Below are 12,380 nucleotides of genomic sequence, written 5' to 3' on the forward strand. Positions count from 1 at the left end.
AAACTGCTCGACTCCAAGTAAACATAGAGGCTTATATTAATTACAAACTGTATGGCCTATGGCTCAGGCTTCTTGCTAGCTAGCTCTTTCATCTTAAATTAGCCTATTTCTATTAATCTATATGTTGCCACGTGGCCATGGTGTTACTGGCATCTTGTGGTCCTTGGGCATCAAGCTGGCATCTCCCTTCTGACCCCGCTTTTCTTCTCTCTATATCCCTCTTGGATTTCTAGCCCGCCTCCATTCTGCCCTGCCATAGGCCAATGCAGCTTTAATTATTAACAAATTATTCATATATATATATGAATATAACATATATTCACAGCATACAGAAAGACATCCCACAGCAATGAAATTTGCTCTTGAATGCCAAGCAGATGTGGTGCACGCCTTTAATCCCAGCACCCAGGAAGCGGAGGCAGGTGGAGCTCTGTGAGTTCAAGGCCAGCCTGGTCTACAGAGCGAGTTCCACAACAGTCAGGGCTACACAGAGAAACCCTGGGTTTTTTTTTTTTTTTTTTTTTTGGTTTTTTTTTGGTTTTTTTTTTTTTTTTTTTTTTTAGTTTTTTTAGTTTTTCAAGACAGGGTTTCTCTGTGCAGCTTTGCGCCTTTCCTGGAACTCACTCTGGAGACCAGGCTGGCCTCAAACTCACAAAGATCTGCCTGCCTCTGCCTCCCGAGTGCTGGGATTAAAGGCCTGCGCCACCACTACCCGGCGAAACCCTGTCTCGGAAAACCAGCAAACAAATAAATAAACAAATAAATGAAAGTTTGCTCTTGAGGTCAAAGTAGCTCTCATTTCTCCTTCTATCCACTTATCACCTCCTAACTTCTTCAGGCTGTGAACAGAGAGGACCCCAAAGGTGTATCTAGAGATGTCATCTGAGCAAAATCTGAGTGATGCTAGGAACTCTTGGGCAGACAGGCAGCAGGGTAGTCATAGCCCCAGATCTTTCCTCTGAGCTCTGAATCTGCAGTGTTCTGATTCATGTTTCTGTTGTGTTTAAACACATCTGTGCTTGTGTGTGTGTGTGTGTGTGTGTGTGCACTCAACTCCTCCCCTCCTCCGTCCCCCACCCCCACCCCCACCCCACTCCACCCCACCCCACCCCCAGTGCTAGGGATCAAACCCAGGGCCTTGTATGTAGCAGGCACCACTGTACGTTGAGCTGTGTTCTCAGCTCCTTTTATATTGACCATCTGCCTTAGAGGGCCTGAGTGACTACGGAAGGAAAGACCAGTCTCCGTGTTACAAAGGACAAAAAACGGTTCGGAGTGCTCCGGGCCGTGCATGATGACAGGAGCAGAGTGGCTTTCAACAGGGGATGGTTGGAGTATGAAACGGGACGGTGGCACGGGGTCCTGGTAAGCCCTCTGAAGTTACACATCACGCCAGCCCAGTGTAGATGCTCTTGGGAGATGGTGCCAGCCTGTGAATAACGACACCTGACTCAAGCAACTTCAGGAAGGAAGGGCACAGTCTGGCTTACAGATAGGTGGTGTCGTCTGGGACAGTAGTCATAGCAGCTGTCACACTGCATCAGTCAGGGAAGGGAGGGAGGGGCGCTGCGGCTGAGGACCCAGAACACGGGTGGTGTTGCCCACCCTAAGTGGAGGTTTCCTTTAGGAGTTCCTATTTTCTTTTTTATGCCTGTATTCCAGGAGAAGGCATCAGATCCCACCACTGATTAGTAGTTTTTGAGCCATCATGTGGGTGCTAGGAACTGAACTCAGGACAGTTCGGTGTGCAGAGCCAACTTCCAGGGCAGCCGGAAGGACTATACACACAAACCCCGCGTAAGTAAGAAACGACAGCCACTGCTAACGAGCATGCACAGAGCTAAGACTAAACACGGGTGGAGCAGCTTGAGAAATCATCTACTATTAACACAGCACGTGGAGCCTTGCAAGAACAAGGCCTCAAAAAATTGGTTTAAGACTCAGAGTTGTTCCTCTCCACGGAAATCTTTAGTAAAAGGCGAAAGATTTATACGATCTGAAGAGAAACCAGAGTATGGAGTCAGGGTGGCTTAGTACGTCTCTAAGATACTGAACCTCCTAGTTTACTGATGGTGACTATGCATTTACAGAGTCATTACATACAGACATTTCTTCATGATTGTACTACATAATATGTATACTTTTTAGTTTTTAAAACTTCTAGGAAAGCTAAGTATATTTCCACGAAAATATCGGTACTAGTTGCAGTGTGTTATGGGTATGCAAATGATCCGAGCAATCGCCCTAGAGACTGGCCGCGTTGCCCGGGGCCTCCTACAGGGGCGGGGCGAAGGCTTCCGCCTCCTGCTCACCGAGTGGCTGGGTTCCTACCCAGGCATTTGAGCACGGTTTCTTTTAAATAAAGGATGTTTCCGATGGTTTAGGCATCGAGGAACTGAAAAGGACGAGATACTGACAGATTTCCTGTTCTGGGAGGTGGGATTGGAACAGGAGCCCAGAGGGCTTCAGGAGTGTTGGCAGTGTGTTTTCTCTGTTCTTAGTTTCTGTAATGAAATCAACGTAGATAAGATCTCGCATATTCAATATAGTGTGTTACCTCTGTACAAATGGAGAAAAGAAAATGAAGTTCATCATTTCTAATCCATTGCGGCTTTCATTTCTGTACCGTGCCAACTCAGCGTAGTAAAGGGGGCTACCTTTCCCACAGTTGATATATGTATCATATTTGTGAGTGAAGGTGTATGTGTACGTTTTTATTTATATAAAAAGGCCAATAACTACAGCACGCTCTGCATCAACAGCAGCAGCAGCTTTTCCAGGTTCTGCAGTCCTATGAATAAAATTGTAGAGATATCCAGCACACTCCATTAAAATACAAAGTAAAAAATAAAGTCTCGATAAACACATTTCCGTCAATGTTCTGGTACCTAACATTTTTTTTTTCTTCTCGGTAATCTTTTTTTCTTAAGTAAAATTTACTTTTCTCAGTAAACATTTTCTTTCTTTCTTTCTTTTTTTCGAGACAGGGTTTCTCTCTGTAGTTTTGGTGCCTGTCCTGGATTTCACTCTGTAGACCAGGCAGTCTGGACTCCGAACTCACAGAAATCCGCCTGGCTCTGCCTCCTGAGTGCTGGCATGGGCCACCACCACCCAGCTCTTTTCTTCTTTTGTTTTGGTGTTTCAAGACATGATTTCTCTGTGTAACAGGTCTGACTGTCCTGGAACTCACTTTGTTTTTGTTTTGTTTTGTTTTTAAGATTTATTTATTTATTAATATACAGTGTTCTGCCTTCATGTGTGCCTGCAGGCCAGAAGAGGGCACCAGATCTCATTCTAGATGGTTGTGAGTCACCATGTGGTTGCTGGGAATTGCACTCAGGACCTCTGGAAGAATAGCCAGTGCTCTTAACCTCTGAGCCATCTCTCCAGCCAAGAACTCACTTTGTAGACCAGGCTGGCCTCAAACTCTTAGAGATCCTCCTGCCTCGACCTCCTAAGTGCTGGGATTAAAGGTATGTGCCAGCACAGCTCGGCACAATTTTTTTTCTTAAAATTGGGAAATCCAGGTTTTTATTTTATTTATTTAGGTTTTTCGAGACGGGATTTCTCTGTGTAGCTCCGGCTGTCCTAGAACTCACTCTGTAGACCAGGCTGGCTTCAAACTGAGAGATCCGCCTGCCTCTTTCTCCTGAGTTCTGGGATTAAAGATATATGCCACCACTGCCCAGCTTAGAAATACTTTTTAAAAAGGATTTATTTATTTATTGTATATGCAGTGTTCTGCCTGCTTGTATCCCTGCAGGCCAGAAGAGGGCACCAGATCTCATTGTGGTTGCTGGGAATTGAACTCAGGACCTCTGGAAGAGCAGCCAGTGCTCTCAACTTCTGAGCCATTTCTCCAGCCCCCTAGAAATAATTTTTTAAGGTGCTGGTTTACTCATGTATCCTAAAGAATTTTGTTTTGTGGGCTAGGGATGTAGCTCAGTTGATAGAGTGTCTAACCTGCACAATGCCCTAAGTTTCATTGCCAGAGCTTCATAAAATTGGACTTTGTGGAAGATGCTCATGATCCCAGCTCTTGGGAAGGACAGGCAGAGTTCAAGGGCATCCTCAGCTACGTAGGGAGTTAGAGACTAGCCTGGGAGGGATACATAAGACTCTGCCTCCAAAAAAAGTGAGGGGAGGTTGGCAAATGGCTCCATGGGTAAGGGCACTGACCACCAAGCCTGATGAACTGAGTTCGGTCTCCAGGACTCACATGATGGAAGGAGAGAACAGACTCCCAGTTGTTCCCTGACCTCCACATGTGCACGACACATACATACACATAAATAAATAAATAAACAAAGTTTGTGAAAGAACTTTGTTCTGTAAATCTAAAATTAAAGTGGCCTATGAGGTGCATGGTTCTGGAGATGAGAAATTGCTGATAACTCAAAGACTACATACATGTCTCTGATGTTAAGCAACCACAGTGCGTTTCCTGTTTGACTCATATTGGGCAATCCTGAGGGATCAGGACTGTTGTCTTAGCGGGCAGTCTCCCCCGGTTTTGTTAGTTTTACTGAAGCTCTTGACCCTCAACCAGCAAGAAATGTTAACCAGATCCTGGAGTGAGCGGCTTCTTTCCCTTCCTTGTATGCTGAACTTTCCCTGTCTTTTTAATCCTGCCTTGTGTATATTACCTACTTTTCCTTGTACTTTTCCTCACTTGACTGGCGGGCGGCTTTAGTAGTCACTGGTAAGTGCCAAATTTTCAGTAGAACAGCCCAGCTTTCCTGGCAGGGTGTCCGCACAGCCCCGTAAGGTCTGGTGAGTACACAGTCCCGTGTTGCTGATGCCTTCGTGATGTGCTTCAGTAACTTATTTATCCAGCACCGGGGATTGAACTAGAGCCCCGTGACTACTGAGCTGGTGCTCTGTGCTGAGCTGTAGCCCCGGACCTTCCTAGAGAGTCTTCAATGTCCCCACATTCTCCTTCTGCTCCGAGTCGTCCTGGAACTCACCAAGTAGACCAGGCTGGCCTCAAACTCACAGGGATCTTCCTGCCTCTTTGCCTGCTGGGATTAAAGGCGTGCGTTGCCATCGTATGGCAGGAATTGTTTTGACGAAGCCTCTTTTACTCTATTTCTAGTTTTCTGGATATGAAGATGACCATGGGTTTTCTATTTTTCTTTCTTTCTTTCTTTCTTTCTTTCTTTCTTTCTTTCTTTCTTTCTTTCTTTCTTTCTTTTTTTTTTTTTTGGTCAGGATCTCACTATGTAGACATTACTGTCCTGGAACTCTCCATATAGACCAGGCTAGCCTTGAATGCACAGAAATCCACCTGCCTCAGCCTCCCTTGTGCTGGGATTAAAGGTGTGGACCTGGCACTATTTTGTTTTGTTTTGTTTTGTTTTTTTGGAACAAGGTCCGTAGATCAGGATAGCTTTGAACTCCTGATCAGCTAACTTCCATGTCCCAAGTGTTGGTTTGCTGCAGGTGATGCTGTTATGTCCAGATTAAAGTGTTTTTTTTTTTGTTTTTTTTGTTTTTTTTGGTTTTTTTTTTTTTTTTTTTTTTTTTTTTTGGTTTTTTGAGACAGGGTTTCTCTGTGTAGTTTTTCGCCTTTCCTGGAGCTCGCTTTGTAGACCAGGCTGGCCTTGAACTCACAGAGATCCACCTGCCTCTGCCTCCTGAGTGCTGGGATTAAAGGCGTGCACCACCACCGTCCGGCTATTTATTTCTTTTAAGATTTGCTTTTATCTTTTATTTATATGTATTTGTGTGTGTGTGTGTCTGCTATGTGTTCCTAAGCCCACAAAAGCCCCGTCAGATCCCCTGGAGCTGGAGTTTCAGGCAGTTGTGAGCCACCTGATAGGGATGCTAGGAACTGAACTCAGGTCTTCTGGAAGAGCAGCCAGTGCTCTTGATGCTGAGCCATCTCTCCAGCCACGCCTCTATACCCTTTTATACCATGCTTCATGTCTGTACTCTATTTTCTGATCTTATTTTTATTCAATTCCTTGTATTTTCAATGGCTTTCTTCTGTTTCTTGAATTTTTGCCTTCTTTACTCTTCAAGTGGGATTATATGATACTGGGAATTGAACCCAGAATCTTATACATGAAAGGAGATTGGCCGGGCGGTGGTGGCGCACGCCTTTAATCCCAGCACTCGGGAGGCAGAGCCAGGCGGATCTCTGTGAGTTTGAGGCCAGCCTGGGCTACCAAGTGAGTTCCAGGAGAGGCGCAAAGCTACACAGAGAGAGAAACCCTGTCTCGAAAAACCAAAAAAAAAAAAAAAAAAAAAAGAAAGGAGATTGGTAGAGCACTCAGCTACTCCAGTTGTAGCCCCAAATTAAAACAACTAAACAAAGCCAAAAAAAAACAAAAAACCAGTGGGGTGGTGGTGGCACACCCCTTTAATCCCAGCACTCGGGAGCCAGTGACAGGTGGATCTCTGTGAGTTCGAGGCCAGCCTGATCTACAGAGAGAGTTTCAGGACAGCCAGGGCTACACAGAGGAACCTTGTCTTGAAAATAACACAAATCAAAATACCCCAACATTTATAGGAGTTGGGGAGATGGCTCGGTGGGTGAGGGTGCCTGCTATGCAAGCATGAGGACCCGGGTTTGAATCCCCAGCACCCATGTAAAAAGTAGGTTGTGAGTATGGGAATAACCCCAGTACCATGAGGGTCTGCTGGCCGCCAGCCTAGTTCCACGTTCAGTGGAAGACCCTGTCTCAAGGAAATAAGGTGAGTCATAATAGAGCAGGACACTTCTGCCCTGCTCTGGCCTTTGTGTGTGTACATGGGTGTTTGCATACGTCACACTCAACACAATTTACAGTCTCTAGAAGTAATCCTAAGGACATACAACATTTATTAAGGAGCATAGTAAACGCTAGGCATGGTAGCTCACATCTGTAATCCCAGCATTCAGGAGATTGAGGCAGAAGGATTGCTTTCAATTCGAGGTCTCCCTGGACTAACTTTGAGTTGTAGCAAGCCAAAGTTACGCTGCTGTACCCTCCTCCTTTCATTAGAGCTCCCCCCCCCCCAAAGGGTTTCTCTGTGTAGCTTTGGAGCCTGTACTGGAACTTGCTGTATAGACCAGGCTGGCCTCGAACTCACAGAGATCCGCCTGCCTCTGCCTCCCAAGTGCTGGGATTAAAGGCGTGCGCCACCACCGCCCGGTGCACTAGAGCATTTTAAAAGTATTTTATATTTTATTTTTAGTTGTGTGTGTGCGCGCGCACATGCACATGAATGCATAAAACAGGCACTCTTTAAAAAGACATGTTTTTATTTGTGTTTGTGCATGCAAAGAGGATAGAACAGGGCACTAGATCCCTGTGGGCTGGAGTTACAGATATTTGGGGGGCCTCAGCTTGTTATTTGGGTGCTGGGATCTGAATTCTCACCTTCATGATTGCACATCAGGTCTGTAACCACTGAGACATCCCTCCAGTTCCCCTACCAGCACATTTCCTACAGAGCAAGAGTGCCACTCCGAAAGAAGTCTCTCACTGTCCTCACCCCATCTCCATAGTCCTGGGCCAGAGGCTTTAACTACCGGAGAAGACTGATGGTTTCCCAAAGGAACGGACTCCGTTAGTTAAAGCATGGCGAAACCTCCTGCAAACAGATTGGGCTGTTGTGTGGCTCAGTGGTAGGGCACCTTCCTGGTATGGGAAAGGCTCTGAGTTTAATCCCTAGCAAGGCAAATAACAATGATAATAAAAATAACAACAATAGTTATAATAATAAATAGAGAAATAAAGTGGGGCAGTCCTGGAGGTTGTGGTTAAGGGCAATTGGGAGACAGACAATCTCACTGGTTTTATGGGCTCATCTATAGTCTTGCAGATTTTCAGGAGAGTAAACAGAGTCACAACATATGAACACTGACTCAGGGACTGTTTCTTCCCAGGAGTCCAAAACAACTGAGCAATCATACAGTATTGAGTGAATTGAACAACTGTATGTGGCCAGGGACAAAGACACATAAAAGATCTGCAAAAAATACTGCCCAGCACTTGTGAGGCTGAGGCAGGAGGATTGCTGCATGTTTGAGACCAGCCTTAGCTGAATAGAGAGTTTCAGAACAGCCTATGTAGAATGAGACCTTGTCTCATAAAACCCAAAACCATGTAACAAAAAACCAGTCAGGTGTGGTGGCACATGCCTTTAATCCCAATACTCGGGGAAACAGAGACAGGAGGATCCCTATGAGTTTGAGGCTATCCTGGTCTACATGGTTTTAAGTTCTAGCACAATCAGGGCTATATAGTGAGAACTTGTCTTCAACAATAACAGCAACAACAAACCAAACCAACACCAACAAAACAAACAAAAAACCCTACAAAAACCCTCACTGCCAAAGTCACTATGAGTATACCCCTGCAGTCACTGTGAACATACCCTCTACAGTCACTGTGAACATACCCCTACAGTCACTGTGAGCATACCCTCTACAGTCACTGTGAACATACCCCCTACAGTCACTGTGAACATACCCTCTACAGTCACTGTGAACATACCCCCTACAGTCTCTGTGAGCATACCCTCTACAGTCACTGTGAACATACCCTCTACAGTCACTGTGAACATACCCTCTACAGTCACTGTGAGCATACCCTCTACAGTCACTGTGAACATACCCTCTACAGTCACTGTGAACATACCCCTACAGTCACTGTGAACATACCCTCTACAGTCACTGTGAACATACCCCCTACAGTCACTGTGAACATACCCTGTACAGTCACTGTGAACATACCCTCTACAGTCACTGTGAACATACCCTCTACAGTCACTGTGAACATACCCCTACAGTCACTGTGAACATACCCTCTACAGTCACTGTGAGCATACCCTCTACAGTCACTGTGAACATACCCCTACAGTCACTGTGAACATACCCCCTACAGTCACTGTGAACATACCCTCTACAGTCACTGTGAACATACCCTCTACAGTCACTGTGAACATACCCCTACAGTCACTGTGAACATACCCCTGCAGTCACTGTGAACATACCCTCTACAGTCACTGTGAACATACCCCTGCAGTCACTGTGAGCATACCCCCTGCAGTCAATGTGAACATACCCTCTACAGTCACTGTGAGCATACCCTCTACAGTCACTGTGAGCATACCCTCTACAGTCACTGTGAACATACCCCTACAGTCACTGTGAACATACCCTCTACAGTCACTGTGAACATACCCCCTACAGTCACTGTGAACATACCCTCTACAGTCACTGTGAACATACCCTCTACAGTCACTGTGAACATACCCCCTACAGTCACTGTGAACATACCCTCTACAGTCACTGTGAACATACCCCCTACAGTCACTGTGAACATACCCTCTACAGTCACTGTGAACATACCCCCTACAGTCACTGTGAACATACCCTCTACAGTCACTGTGAACATACCCTCTACAGTCACTGTGAACATACCCTCTACAGTCACTGTGAACATACCCTCTACAGTCACTGTGAACATACCCTCTACAGTCACTGTGAGCATACCCCTACAGTCACTGTGAACATACCCTCTACAGTCACTGTGAACATACCCCCTACAGTCACTGTGAACATACCCTCTACAGTCACTGTGAACATACCCCCTACAGTCACTGTGAACATACCCCCTACAGTCACTGTGAACATACCCCCTACAGTCACTGTGAACATACCCCCTACAGTCACTGTGAACATACCCTCTACAGTCACTGTGAACATACCCTCTACAGTCACTGTGAACATACCCTCTACAGTCACTGTGAACATACCCTCTACAGTCACTGTGAACATACCCTCTACAGTCACTGTGAGCATACCCCCTACAGTCACTGTGAACATACCCTCTACAGTCACTGTGAACATACCCCTACAGTCACTGTGAACATACCCCCTACAGTCACTGTGAACATACCCTCTACAGTCACTGTGAACATACCCCCTACAGTCACTGTGAACATACCCTCTACAGTCACTGTGAACATACCCTCTACAGTCACTGTGAGCATACCCTCTACAGTCACTGTGAACATACCCTCTACAGTCACTGTGAACATACCCCCTACAGTCACTGTGAACATACCCCCTACAGTCACTGTGAACATACCCTCTACAGTCACTGTGAACATACCCCCTACAGTCACTGTGAACATACCCCTGCAGTCACTGTGAGCATACCCTCTACAGTCACTGTGAGCATACCCTCTACAGTCACTGTGAACATACCCCCTGCAGTCACTGTGAACATGCCCCTGCAGTCACTGTGAGCATACCCCCTGCAGTCACTGTGAACATGCCCCTGCAGTCACTGTGAGCATACCCCCTGATGTGTACCATGAGTGGCAACTTTAGAGGCACTGAAGGGGTGACATGGATTTGATTCCCTCCATTGACATCACTAAATAAATAAACAAGCAGACAATAATCATATGCCCCAGAAACAGGAGAACAAGCAGCAGTATATTCTCTAAAACGCCCTTTCTCCAAAACAACAGAAATCACAAGGCATGATTTGAAAGAAACAGGAAAATATGACTCACACAGTGAAAAGCTAACAAAAGCAGGCAGCAGAGATCGCCTGCACAAGCGGGCAGAGGTCAGATTCGACAGACACAGCCTTCCAAGTCACTGCTGTAAACAAGGAGCCAAAGGAGTAAGGATTAAAGAAGGAAAGGCCTCTCCAAGGACAATGTCACACCAAATAGAGTGTATCATGAGAGAGAAAAGTTGTTTTGTTCAAGGTCAGCACGGGCCACATAGTTCCAGGCCAGCCTGGGTTACAGAGTAAGACTAAAAAGAAAAGAAATGAAAATTTCATAAACGTGTTGTTGCTGGGTATCGTGGCGCATGCCTTTAATCCCAGCACTCAGGAGGCAGAGGCAGGTGGATCTTTGTGAGTTCGAGGCCAGCCTGGGCTACAGAGTAAGATCCAGAACAGGCACCAAAACTACACAGAGACCCTGTCTCAAAAAACAAAAAACAAAACAAAACAAAAAATTAATAGAACAAAACTGTAAGCATATACTTGTTCTCTGTTTCATTAGTGTTTTTATTTATTTAATTTAATTAACTTATTTACTTTTTTTGTTTTGTTTTTGTTTTTTGAGACAGGGTTTCTCTGTGTAGCTCTGGCTGTCCTCTATAGACCAGGCTGGCCTCTAACTCAGAGATCCATCTGTCTCTGCCTTCTGAGTGCTGGGATTAAAGGTATGCACTACCACTGCCCAGCAGTATTTTTTATTTGTAAAAGAATTGTAAAGGTTATTTTGGCTGGGTGTTTTGCCTGAATGTGTGTTTGTGTGCTATATGCATGCCTGGTGCCCAAAGAAGATGGCATTGGATCACCTGGGACTGCAGTTACAGAGGGCTGTGAGCTGCTATGTGGGCACTAGAAACTAAACCTGGGTCCTCTGGGTGCACAGCCAATGCTCTTAACCACTGAGCCATCTCTTCAGCTCCTTTATTTTTGATTATGTGTGTCTCCACATAATTAACATGTGCACTCCACACATGAGTGCAGTGACCATGGAGGGCAAAAGTGTTGGATCCCATGGAAGTGGAGTTACCGGCTGTGGGTTCTGGGAACTGAATTCAGGTCCTCTGGAAAAACAGGAAGCTCTTTGAATTGCTGAGCCATCCCTCTGGCCCTTCGTTAAAAAAATTTTTTTTAAGATTTATTTATTTATTATGTATACAGTGTTCTGTCTGCATGAATGTCTGCAGGCCAGAAGAGGGCACCAGATCTCATTACAGATAGCTGTGAGCCACCATGTGGTTGCTGGGAATTGAACTCAGGACCTCTGGAAGAGCAGCCAATGCTCTTAACCTCTGAGCCATTTCTCCAGCCCTCATTAATTTTTAAAAATCACGTTTATTATACTTACCTGGCAGGAGTGAAGGTCAGGTTTTCCCAGGATGAGGTTCGTCCACTGCACTCCTGATATGCAGCAGCTACCCTAGTGTTTCTGGTGCTTCACGGGACCCCAGGACTTTGGGGGCTCGAGGGGTTTTATTCGAGGCCATGAAACTCTCAGACATTTTGGTGATTCTAGATCAGCCCAGGCCTTAGGATAACTGTTATCAGGAGGACTCCTGGGGGTAGCCTGCACCCATTGCCTGACCTGGGAAGCTCTGTGGGGCCTGGGGATGTAGTCCTGTCTGCCTTCCCCCACTCACAAAGTTTGATGAGCAAGGAAGGGGTTTATTTCTCAGAGAGAGCAAAGTGACTGTATGTGTATGTTTATTTACATTATTTCATTAATATGTTTGGTTAAGGTTTTGTTTTTGTTTTTAATGTTTGCATATGTGTTGGAGTCTCTCTCTTTTCACCATGTGGGTAAGAAGGATGATACTCAGGTCATCAGGCTGGGCAGCAGGTACTTTTCCCCACTAAGCCATCTCC

General features: G+C 45.6%; 1 non-coding gene across 1 annotated transcript; it reads right to left on the reverse strand.

The window, feature by feature from the left end:
- Nucleotides 1-1,900: 1,900 nt before the first annotated feature.
- On the reverse strand, nt 1,901-2,016 carry LOC128106055 (U5 spliceosomal RNA). The gene has a single exon (XR_008216576.1). It is a non-coding gene; the product is annotated as a U5 spliceosomal RNA (small nuclear RNA).
- Between the last annotated feature and the right edge of the window lie 10,364 nt (nt 2,017-12,380).

Source organism: Peromyscus californicus, unplaced genomic scaffold (genome assembly GCF_007827085.1).
Source record: "Peromyscus californicus insignis strain IS unplaced genomic scaffold, ASM782708v3 Scaffold_11__1_contigs__length_118956290, whole genome shotgun sequence".
Classification (NCBI taxonomy): domain Eukaryota; kingdom Metazoa; phylum Chordata; class Mammalia; order Rodentia; family Cricetidae; genus Peromyscus; species Peromyscus californicus.